Genomic DNA, 13507 nt, shown 5'->3' on the forward strand with positions numbered 1-13507 from the left:
TTAAAGATCTCTTTGAGAGCGCTTGTGTAAGCAAGAGAGCTAACTCTTGAGAAAATTTATAATAATAAAGTTGGAAGGGACCTTGGAGGTCATCTAGTCCAACCCCCTGTTCAGGCAGGAAACCCTATACCATTTTGGACAAATGGCTGTCCAGTCTCTTCTTAAAAACTTCCAGTGTTGGAACATTCACCACTTCTGGAGGCAGGTTGTTCCACTGGTTAATTGTTCTCACTGTCAGGAAGTTTCTCCTTAGTTCTAGGTTGCTTCTCTCCTTGATAAGTTTCCATCCGTTGCTTCTTGTCCTGCCTTCAGGCGCCTTGGAAAATAGCTTGACTCCCTCTTCTTTGTGGCAGCCCCTGAGATATTGGAACACTGCTATCATGTCTCCCCTCTTCCTTCTCTTCATTAAACTAGACATACCCAATTCCAGCAATCGTTCCTTATATGTTTTAGCCTCCAGTCCCCTAATCATCTTTGTTGCTCTTCTCTGTACTCTTTCTAGAGTCTCAACATCTTTTTTATATCGTGGTGACCAAAACTGGATGCAGTATTCCAAGTGTGGCCTTACCAAGGCATTGTAAAGTGGTATTAACACTTCAAGTGATCTTGATTCTATCCCTCTGTTAATGCAGCCTAGCACTGTGTTGGCTTTTTTGGCAGCTGCAGCACACTGCTGGCTCATATTTAGGTGATTGTCCGCTAGGATTCCAAGATCCCTCTCACATTTACTACTATTGAGCAAGGTACCACCTATACTATACCTGTGCATTTGGTTTTTCTTGTCTAAATGTAGAACCTTACCTTTTTCATCATTGAATTTCATTTTGTTAGATAGCGCCCAATGTTCAAGTCTGTCAAGCTCCTTCTGTGTCTTAAGCCTATCTTCTGGAGTGTTGGCTATTCCTGCCAGCTTAGTGTCATCTGCAAATTTGATGAGTTCCCCATCTATCCCCTCATCCAAATCATTGATGAAGATGTTGAATTTTATGGAAATCCAGTTTGTGTGATTGACACAGCTAAAACTCATAACCTCAATCCCGTTAACATTGATTTATTTGAATAAATTGTAGTTAACCATAGTGAGAATATTTTGTAAATACACACATAGTGTTCTTATGCAGTGAAATAATGTATGATAGGTTTTGTATTAAATTCATCTATAAGCTGCCCAGAGTTGCTATGTGAGCAGGACAAACAAACAAACAAACTGTGACACCACTTCCATTTCTTTTAATCAGCTATTGGAAGTGACACCACTTCCGTTTCTTTTAATCAGCTATTAGAAGGAGTTTAATCAACTATTACTGTATTTTTTTGCAAAATACACGCAAAAGGCTCTTGAAATCACAGGATGAAACTTTAAGTCATGCAAAGTACTTTGGCAAGGAGACTCTTATTAGCTACGTATATGATGTGAAGCAGCTTATGAAGGTGAATTGCAGCTGACTTGCAAAAAACTATTTATATATACTCAGAATTACTGTTCTTTACACATTTCAGGTTTGAACACTGTCATAGCAACATTTTTAAAAAATGTCAAGGCTAAATAAAGATCTATTCTCTTGGACAGATCACGCTTCCAATTTGTTTGTCCTTCAGCAAAGACTGAAGTTGGAGCCAATAGTCCTTAAGATGAGTTGAGCCACTCATGAAGAAGAGAGAAAAGAATGTTCTTTCCATTAAACAAATCTTGATATTCTTTTTCTAAGATATGCACAGCCTTGAATTGTCATAGATCCTGGGTCATCTGAACTTAGACCATAAATTAAAATATGAACAATGTGACTTAAGATTTGACAGGTTGAGCATGCTCTGGTCCCATCACTTAAGCAGTGTCATGTGGCAGGACCCAGGAGATATGCCTTCTCTATTCCCAAGCTTGCCCTATTGAATAGCATTTCCCTGAGATCTGGATAGCCTTGACCTTAACTGTCTTTTGGAAAGCTTTTAAAACTTGGCTTTCCCCCAACACTAGATTGATAGGTTTTGTGCTTATTGACTGTATGGTAGAATGAAATTGCCTTGTGGGTCATAAGCTTTTTATTGCTTATAATATATTTGTTTGGCTGTTATGTGTTCTTTTTACTTGACCTCACCATTGAGTCATATGTTGATTGGACAAATATATAATTTGATTTAATAAATATAAATAAATGAATTAACTAGTCAACCACAATGTGTGATCACAGGCTTGTAGGTTAATTTATTCTAATTATGATTAGATATGTCATACAGACTATCAGTGGTTAAGCAGCCACTACTCCACTAAGAAAATAAGGTAGGGAGAAGCAGCAACTACTAAAATAAATTGCTCTTCTAACACTATCTCTACTATTATCAGCATAATATTCACACATGAACAAGTTTGGACCTTTTTTAAAAAAATGGAATAAAAGCAGTATTAGTCTTCTCTCACACCATGTTAAAGTGCTTACTGGGCAGTTATTCCAGGAGGAAGGAAGGTAGGGGTGTTAAAATATGTTTGAAGTGATTGTTGGGCCCCAGTGCTGGCTTTTTTTTACTTATATTAATAGCACAAAATGTTTTTGCTATCATTTGTTTAATCTGTCCTACTTCTGGTTGTGATTTAGCACAAATTTTAATGATTGCTACTGCTATTTGTACTGAAATTATTATAATAGTGTGTTTTATGTAATTCTCTTACAATATTTAAGGTTTTATTAATAATTATAACATAATTAATATATTAATAGTATTATTAATAATAGTATTATTAATAGTACTATTATAATATAATAAATATAGTACATCTATATAATTATAGATTTATGCATTTTATTATTGTACTTTCTGGCTCAGGGGCCATAATAAATTTGATTTGATTTGGCTGAAAGTGATTGTTATATAACCCGAGAAGTAGTTGTCAGTTGAGTCCTTTAATCCCAGTGAATGTTAAAGGTTTTTTTTAACATCTTGTATGAACATTGAGTTAGGCCACGGGCCTGTCACTTCCACTATTGACCATTTCACTGGGGAGGATCTTTTGCCAAGTCCAATCTTACTTTCTGAAGAAACTTTTATCAGAATGCTATGAGTGCTCTCTGCCACAAAGCTAAAATCACTTTTAAGTGGTCCAGAAGTTCTTGCATCTGTCCCATTTCCCTTGTTCCACTGTTGGAATTAACCCTGCTGAAGCAAGCAAGTCTTTTGCAATTGGAAGTAGCAGCATTTGGAAGGGAATAGCTACTCTTTCAGCTTCAACTAAAATCATAGTTTGGGGTCAACTGTTGCCAGAAGAACATCTGAACTTGTTCACTTGAATATCCAGTTTAAAATCCACATGGAGCTATCCAGGGTGCTAGCTGGAGCATGAATTTGTTTTGTGTGGACTCCAAACACAGTTTGGCTGGAACAACCATGTGACTGTTAACCACAACTTACTTCTGTATATTTTTATTAAATGTATTTAATTCAGTCCTTTTAATATCGGACTGAAGATATTATATGCAACTAAAGACAAAAAATATAACTCAAGTGGAACAAATTGCTCCAGAGTAATTCAGACAATCAAAAACAAGCAGGAGGCTCACAAAATCATCTGACCAGTGTCTGTGAGAGGGCCTGGAAGGCAGGCAGGGTCACACCTACCAAAATTTGTGAATGCACCCTACTCCACAGGGTTCGGTGCATCAATAAAGTAAGATGAGATGAGCCTGCTTAATAACAGCACCCAGTACACACCAGTCCCATCAAAGTCCCAAAGGTGCTTTTCAAGATGCAGCTGAACTTTCTTTTCTTTTTTCCTTTGAAAGTGTTTTGCTTCTCATCCAAGAAGCTTCTTGAATGAAAAGTGAAACGTTTTCAAAGAAAAAAACCAGTCCAGTTGCATTTTGAAAGCACCTTTGGGACAACCATGACCTAGATGGTTGAGACTCTCCCTAAACAGTTCCATCAAACCTCACGAGGGACTTTATAGGTTACAGTAAGCAGCTTGAATTGCAACTGGAAGCCCACTGACAGACAGTGAAACTTATGAAATAATAATATTACATGGTATATTAAGATGCACTCAGAACTACTTGTTCTGCTGCATAATGAAGTGGTCTTCAAGGGCAGCCCCATGTAGAAGTTACTGCAATAATTCAGATGAGACATGACCAAGGTATAAATAACCATAAGTAGGGTTTTTTCTATGTAGGAATCAGCACAATTGGTGCACAAGATGGATTTGCGTAAAAATTCTCTTAGCCACATCTGTAACCTGATCTTTAAGCAGGAGCCATGAGTCTAAAATGAGCCCCAAACTGATTTGATACAGTGCAACCCCATCTAGAATCAAGAATAACAAAAAAATCAGATTGGGGTGGCCCCCAAATCCACAAACATTAAGTCTTTCTAGGATTGAATATGACCCTGTTTTTCCCCATCTGTAATTCAGTCTACAGACACTGATACAGAATCTCAGTAATAATTGCTCGCCAGCTGGGGGTGAAATACATAACTGGGTATGATCAGCATACTGATGATATTTAATCCCATACTGATGAGTTACCTCACTCAGTGGCCTCAAACAGATGTTAAGCAGGAAAAAGTGGAAAGGATGACTCTGAAGCATCACACAAAGCAAGGGCTAGACCTCTTTCATCGATGCCAAATGGACCCATCTGTGAAGGAAACAGAACCACTACCCCCATGCCCACTCTCTGAGGCAGTCCCGGAAAATACCATGACATCAGGGGCCAGCAAGGAGGAACAAGATAGGTTGAGCAATGACTTTCTGAAGAGGGGGTTGGGACAACTTCCTCACTTGAGGATGAATTCACTATAAACTGGACCCAATCATATGTCACTTCCCATGAGTCCTAACCAATCAGAAAGTACATGAATCTGATGAACAAGGAGCCATGCACCCAGCTCTGAGGATGAAGTCACTTCCTTGGAACCAATAGGATCTAACTCTTCTCTTCTCTTTGGATTCATTTGATTCCATAATTCATTTACAGAGGTTTACAAGTAAAAATATATGCTTCATTTTGAAGGAAAATTATCAAGGAAAGTAGAAATCATTAACTCTTGAACTGTCTTTCCAAATTGCCTCTGCGTATTCTGCTGCAGAATATAATTATTAATAAAACCTTAAATAGTGCAAGAAAATTACATAAAACACACTATTATAGTAATTGCAATCATTAAAATTTGTGCTAAATCCCAACCAGTGTGGGGGTGGGGCCTATGCATGGAGTGGAGAAACAACACGGCGGCTAGAGCATGGTAGCAGACCAGGTACGGTACTGGGGCGGGCGGAAGGGTGGGGCGTGTACCCTTCCCGTGCCAGGCCATGCCCTGCAGCCCTGAGGCTTACTTTTGGAGGCGGGTTTATTTTCGGGGAAACACAGGTACGCTATTCTAATTAATATCCTCATACTATTTAGACTGATCTCAATGTCTTACAATAATTAGATGCTAAATGTATTTAGACTGATCTTCAGTCTAAATACATTTAGCATCTAATTATTGTAAGACATTGAGAAACCATCCTTTGATCATATTTATATGATATATTTATATGACATATTTATATGATCTTATAAATAGCCTAACACAATATAAAGGAAAGCAGTAAGGAATAAGCATTTGGGAGTACAGAGATTATAATCACATACTCATAGTTAATTTATTGTTGCGATAAAACACTTGTTCATTTTGAAAAACTGATAAAAATGATAAAAAAGCAAGCATCAAAAAAACCCATCATGTAACAGTATTAAACATCCAAAACTGTTTAACAGTTTGCACAATCCTTAGCAGTTTAAATGTATAATTATGAAAAATCTGAAGAATACAAAATGCTTAGGTATACATTTACAGCACTTGAGCATGTTAAAAAGGAGAAACCATCCTAAGCACAATATAAATATACAAACAATGCTTTTGTATTTTACTTGTTATAGAGGTGAACGTTGAAGGCTTTGATCTGGCTCTATCAGCATATAAACAAGAGGTCAATGCACTTTTGAGTGTACAAGGATATTAAAGGCAATATATTGAGTTAAGCATATTTTCTCATATGTATCTGTCAAGAAGAAATTGGATTTATGCCTGTGACTCTCAAGTGGGCAAGTTTACACAAAACAGAGATACATAATTCCTTGGAGTATAACACATTTCATCAATAGCCAGCAGGTTAGCCTTTACCAAAACATTATCCTTTAACTGATTCAATATAAATAAATATTCTGATGCAGAAAGTGTTTGTTATTAAATGATTACACTGGAGAACAATTTTTTTTCAAAAGTTTTGCTTCTTGAAAAACTTTGGTATTATAATAGACCTCTTCAAACTGAACACAAATATAATTTTGATTGACTCTATCATGTAGAAATCTTGAGAAATATGAAAGTAAATTTCAATGACTATAATATATTTAATTGCATAATGTTTTTCACCCACTGCATTAATTCAACAGGGCCAAAAGTATTTTGCTCCTAATTTTCATTTGTACTCTTGCTGCAATGTCTAACAATAGTTATCTACCACTAATGGATTCCAATTGCCTTGATACCATTTTCTTTTGTGGCAATGTCTTGGTGAAGACTTTCATCACTTGACTGCACCTAGATTTTTAAAAAAAGAGTCAAAGTATGAATGCAGAAAATGAATCTTTAGTGACACGTTGCACTTCATGGTCTTGTATGCTGTAAGAAGTTAGTCAACCATCTGAATGTAGTTTGGTGTTCTGTACTTGCCAAGAAAATTCTCAAGGACATCCTTGAATGCTTTCCAGGTGATTTTCTCTGGCCCTATAACAGATCTTTGAACTGCTTGTCATTGATGATGTATTTGCTTTGTGGGCTTACAAAATGCCTTTCTTGGCATCAGCTATTCTTGGAAATATCTGTCTCAAATAACAAAAACCTTCACTTTCCTAGTTCATCACTTTCACAAAATTTTTCACCAGTCCACGTTTTAAGTGAAGTGGAGGCAAAAATATATTTGTTGAATCAAGTGTTTCATGTACCATGGTTTTTTGAGCTGGAACCAAATTCTTTCAGAGCGGCCATTTCTTTTTAATGTAACGTGACTATCTTGCATGGCTGTCCCATTCGCTTATGTAGTAATGGTTCTTGCTATATTCAAACTGCCTCCCAAACAACAGAGTCACTACTTTTAGCTCTTCAGAGATATTCCAGTTGTACTTCTTGTACTGGATGTGCTTTAGCAACAGTTCCAAGTTTTCATATGTTTCTGTCATATGTGTAGCATAGCCAACAGGTACTGAAGGGTTTATGTTGCCACTGTGTAAAAACAGAAGATTTCTACAATACGGAACATTGCAGGTTAAATTACAGGTTATTCTTATGATTAGCAGCCAGAAATCTATAAGATACACCCAAAAGTGCTCAAGAAGCAAAACCTTTATCATCCAGTGTTATTTAAACATCCATTCACTATTACAGGATAATGAAGGAAAATCATGCATTTTTTATTATTCTATTAATACTGCTGAAGTTTAATTTTTTCATGTAGTAGCAATAAAAGTAAAGGTTTTCTATACATCCCAAAATACTGAAGAGTTAGTTTGTCTGTGTTTATATATGTTTGTGTGTGTGCCTGTGTGTCTATCTGTGTGTGTCTGTGCATTCATTCATTCATACATTGGACCTTTACAATAATGTTTCTTAAATAATACAGTTGTCTCCATCGTCTCCCCGAGTCCATAGTAAATTTAAATAAACAAGTAAAGCAAGCTTAACCTGTATTAATATCGCCATGGCCATTTTAGGCCTGTTCTATGCAATACCAATTGCTTGTCTGAGATCACTTGATATGCAGTGCCATTCCTTCCAACTCTTATTGAGGCCTAACAAGTAAAAAAACTGAACTGATACCAGAACTTTTCTTGGGTTAGTTGAGCTCTTTCTCTCGTTCCCAACTTCATCATATATGGCATACCTGTATGTCTTTATAAGAAAGATGTATTTGTGCAACAATAAGCCAGTTAAATGAATCATGATTTACCAATAAACCCAATTTCCTTGGTTCACACTATACCTTAAAGCATAAATTAACTATGTACATTGGTTAAAATTGCACAACTCTCTGAGCCAGATATATTGTATTTTTTATAAACCTAATGAAAAATCTTCCAATTGTACCTCAGCTTTGTGTCCCAAGTGGTACAGCCCAAAAACAGTTTTATCTTGCTGAAGCAATATGTAGAATGGTTCTCAATCACATGTATATACAAGGCCAATTTACATACAGACATAGCTATCACTCAGATTCAAGCATGAATTGAACATCAATTATTTTCAAATATGTAATCTGACACTATATTTGAGGTAAAAATATTATAAAAAATTATGCTCCTGGTCTGTTATAATTCTTTCACTTATGGATGATCCAAGGTGTTGCAGTCATTAGTACAGGCATAGGAATGAGGCCTAGGCGGCTTTTTATTGGCAAGGAATTAGCCCTTTCATAATAGAATCATGGAGGATTTCCACATGCAATCTGAGTTTCATTCCATATCAACAAAAACTATACTTTCCAATAAGGAATTGTGAATTCATCTGATATCAGCTAACATTTAAATTATTATAAAAATAAAGAATCTACATGAATATTTAAAGCAAATAAAAATAATTTTGGTGCAAACTTACTGTTTTTAACACTTTCTCATATTAAAAGTATACAGGCATTTTACATCTCTATAATAATTTCTCTTTACATAAAATGTTCTATCTGTATCTTGATAAAACTATTAATAAACTTTCTCAGTAGGTTTAAGAGAACTGGATAGCACCCAACACAATGTTTTGACTGTTACACAGCTTGTTGAGTAAGACCCAATTTAAGTGGTTCATGTATTACTCTAAGCCATAACATGGTTTGTTCATTTGTTGTTTAGTATATTGTGTGAACTGACCATTATGATTAAGCAAAATATAGCTTAACAGACCATGAGAAACAAGTCAGATTTATACTCGCATTTGCATTAGTCCCAGCATGCATTAAAGATATATAAATAAATTTTTATGTCTAAAGATGAAAATTGATTCCAAGTTTCCAATTAAATTTATCTTTTTGTGATTCATGCACTGTGCTAATAAAAAAAAAATAATGAAGGATTTTTAATTAGTAAATCTGAATCTAAAATTACCAGATTCCTACAAAATGCTAACAAACCAGACATACCACATTATAGCAAAACCAGAAGCTAACCCTAATAAGAATTTTAAAAACAAGTATTTTTAAAAAGAAAAAAAGTTAAAAAATGGCACACCCTTTGTTCAAACTCAAAATATATTCTTAAAGAATTTTAAACTCCAGCTTCAAGCAATCAGAGTTTAGACGGTTTGTTTAGACTACTAAATTCAATTCCGTGTCCAGTGCAGAAATCTAAATTAAAACATCATTGATAAGAATCTATTCTCCATTGAGACACACCCAGTAAAGGAAATACATCATCTTTTTTGGTAAATGGTTCTATTATAAATTTGCTTTTAAGTTCAGGAAGTGGGTTTTTTTGCTAATATTCAGATGTTTTTTAGCATATTGATACTTAGCCCACACAAACAGAAAATTTCTATTTTTTTGTTATTCTACTGATCCATAAAATAGGTGTACTCTTCTGGTACAGACAATAATATAATTGATTTTGGGCTTTTCCCCCCTTTTAATCTGAAATCAACACATCACTCACTTGGGGACTGAGTAATTCCTGGCATTTTGCAATCCTATGGAACTTGGTTCACTTTTTATTACCCAGAGATCAGTGAAAGGCAGATCTTCTAATTGATCTGTCTTTCATGGTTGCTTAGATTTTTAGGTATCTGTAATTACAAATTGCCTAACAGCAGCAAAGGTTCTCTCCTCACACTGCTGAAACAGAGTATGACAGAAAACTGTATATGGATTTCTGTTTAAGCGTTGCAAGGTAAATTCAGATTAGTCCTTTTACAATCCTAATGTACACAGGCACCTGTTTCATAAGAGATTACCTACCCTCTGAACTTCTGTTTGGAGTCTGGATCCAGCTAATGACCTAGAGATTCTAATTCAAAAATAAATTGCAAAAACCTAAAGTCTGCTTGTTCCTGCTCAGAGTAGACAAATAAGAGAACGTAATATCAGAAGAATGTATTGAAGAGCTGCCTTTTAAATAGACTAGCCCACATTCTTGCCTTATATGTATAACGGTAACAATTCATAAGATTGTTATGACCACCTATATAGAGTTCTATGTAAGAAACATCCAAGCAGACCATTACATCTTTTGGTTGATTGGGGAAGTAGTGCACAATTTCTGAGTTACCAGGAATTTCTGCCTTCCTTAGAGATCATGTTCACTATTTTTAGATGTGTGAGAAGATTTTTTCTTAAAAGCAGGGAGAAAAGGCACTCAGTATAAACTTAAGAGGCACACTGTATATTCCCAGGCAGAACTTTGGCACAAGTAGATATCAGAACTAAATCCATATTCAGAACCAAGTCAACAGCAGAGGTCACTTACCTAAAAGCTTTGCAACCTGTTTATTCTTTTAACAAGAGCCAGATTGCAGATTTCAGTTCCTCTGCAGCCATTCCTTACGTTGTAACAGCTGCATTACAAATGGAAATACTTCATTTCTATAGATTTTGGACCAGTATGGGTTAATCACTGGTATAATTTCAAGAGCATTTCATAATATTTCACAATCCTAATGCCCCATTTTCTTTTTTAAAAAAGTTAAAGATGCCAAAAAAGAGAGAGAACCTTGTAGCCTGTACTGGATAGCAGGTGCTCTAAAACAGCTACACTCAATGATCCCCACCCTACCATACAAACTGTAAAGGCACAGGGGGAAATGCAGCAATCTTTCCAAGGGAAGACTTCCCCCCCCCCCAGAGTGTTAACTACTTTTCTTACCACACACTCATTTTAGAGTTACCCCTTCATTAGGCAAAGTAAGATAGCCACTTCAGCAAGATGTTTGGAGAACCAAATTGTGAGCATTGTCCTGAATTCTTTAAGCTATATGGCTGTCCCCAAGTGTGACACAGAACACTTTGGGGAGTGTAAAAAAGGGTTAATTGTTAGTCAGGTTGGCTTCTGAATCATGAATGGGGAAAAGATGCTATATTATGCAGCAAAATATTTTGAGCATGCTTGCACTGACTCCACGTGCCCAGTGTTTTATTTTCCCTTGCCCAGGTGCAGCAGCCTGGCATCCAGGAAAAGAAGGACGGAATTTCTCTCTCTCTCTCTCTCTCTCTCCTTCCTTCCTTCCTTCCTTCTCCTCCTCCTCCTGGCATAAATGAACAGTGTGAATGTTTCAGCTGCTGTTTTGATCCATGCCTGGCAGTCTCTCACGCTCTCCAGAAAAAGAAACTGAAAAATCGGGGAGCGCCTTTACTAGGCAGCGCCGGCCTAGCAGTGATTCCTCCCGTCAAGCGCAGAGCGGCTTCCGGGAGTGCTGCGGCAAGAGGGCTCTTCCCTTGGGCCGCTTCCTCCTGCTCGAGTGAAAAAGATTGTTCTCGGCTCGCTGCGGATTCTGAAGTTGTACATAAAAGGCATGGTGGAGGCGAAGAGGAGGAGAAGAGCGACCCCGAGGAAGATGGAGCCGTTCAGCCACTCCATCCAAGCGAAGCCCAGCAAGGCCATGCCGAGCACGGCGAACACGAAGCACAGGCAGCTCGCCTTCTTCCGGCAGTTCGCCCCGCAGTTGCCGCCGCTGCCACTGAGCTCTTCGACGTACGTCTCCATTTCGACGCTCCGTATGGAGACAGCGCCCGAGGGCGTCTCCGCGCCGGTGCTCCGCTCGGATGAGGGCTGCTGGCGGGACGGCCTGGGCACTGGCAAGAACAAATGTTGCGGGCGCAACTCGGATAGCAGGGGCGCCCAGCCGCGCAGCTGCAGCAGGATCGCTTCGACCAGCTTGGTGTTGACAGGCAGGCTCTGCACTTGGCCCTCGGGCAGGGCCGTGCAGTGTCGGCATACCGGGCACGTGATGCAAGGGCCGGAGGAGCGACCGCCGTCGGTTAGTTCAGGAGAGCCGTAGCCGCTAAGGTTGCTGCCGGCCTCGCTCCGGCAGTGGGGCGAGTGGTCTCCGCGCTGGTACAGCTCGCTGAGGCATTCCCGGCAGAAGGTATGCAGGCACTCGAGCAGTTTGGGTGCGTGGCGCTCCAGGTCGAAGAGGTTGTAACAGATCCGGCACTCGTACTCCTCGGAGGCGAGAGGAGCCTCCGACTTGCTTGCGGGAGTCTTCCCCTTCGCCGGTTCTTCCCCGACTCCTTCCTTCTCGCCATCCTGAACTCCCTTTAGATGGCTAGTCTGGTCGCCGCTTTGCTGCTCTTCCTTGGCCATAATACCATCGCTTTATTTCAAGGGATCTTTTCTCCACACCTTTTACTCTGCGGGATGGGCGGGGAAGGGGGGGGAGCGGCGGGCCACGGAGCTTAGTCCTTTTGTTTGCTTGCTGGCTTTCCTCAGTTCATTTCTGGGTTAGCTCGGTGGCTTCTTGGCAGGAGCAGCCGGCCGCAGTAGTGCGTGCTTCGCTTCTCCCGCCGCTGCTGGCGACAGCACAGCCCTTCTGGATGTCTTTGATTTGATGGTGGCTCCCTTTTCTCTCGCCACTGGCGCCACCTGAACGCTGTTTTCCAGCCAGGAACTGCCCTATGACGTGCGGATTCCCAGTGGTAAACAGCCAGACAGCGACCAGGGGCACCGCCAGTACCACTCCCTTAAAATCCGAGAGCATCCTTATGATCTCATTTCCTCAGAGAGGAAAGCCGGAAGCTGTCTAAAAACAAGGAAAGCAACAATTGGGATAAACACACACATCAAAGTGCACTCTGGTGCTTTTTTAAAAAGTAATGGCTGCAATTTGTCATAGAAATGCCCTGGGTGCTGCTAAAAAGCCAAAAATATAAAAGTGTGAAACAGACTTTCCAATACAGTGTGGAAAATCTGATGCCATTAGTACCATTGAACAAGTGCTCCCTGTCTTCTATTGGCTCGTCTCCCCACTTCTGCTGTATTCTACAGTTGCCACAGCGCATTTGCATTTCGAATGCCTGCAAAACGCTTCTGAGCTCAACAAAAGCATCTTAACTGTTGCAACCAATACTGCAATCCTAGATGGCATGACAATTGGCCAGGCTTTGTTGCTGGGATTTCTGGAGTTTGACATTCAAATGCATCTGGATGGCACAAATTAAATGAGTTGGCTGCACAAATATTTTGCTTTTGAGCTTTAAAAGTCCTAAATACCATGGTATCATTCTACACTGTCACTGTGTATAGAGGCTAAACTTCATTGTTTTGTGCTGGTTTTCCTCCTTTCTACAGCATTAGTACCAGTCAATGGTGATTAGGGAGGAGAGATTGTGTCCTCAGCCCCTACTCTGTGGAGTGCCCCCCACTTTGTGGGTTGCCTTAGGGTTTGGTACTCTCTTCTATTCAACATTTACATGAAGTGACTAGATGAGTTCATCCATTGCCATGGGGCGAGGTATTATCAGTGCCTCCAGAAGTGGTGAATGCTCCAACACTGGAGGTTT

This window comes from Protobothrops mucrosquamatus, unplaced genomic scaffold (assembly GCF_001527695.2).
Source record: "Protobothrops mucrosquamatus isolate PMUCROS unplaced genomic scaffold, P.Mucros_1.0 scaffold642, whole genome shotgun sequence".
In the NCBI taxonomy this organism is placed as follows: Eukaryota; Metazoa; Chordata; class Lepidosauria; order Squamata; family Viperidae; genus Protobothrops; species Protobothrops mucrosquamatus.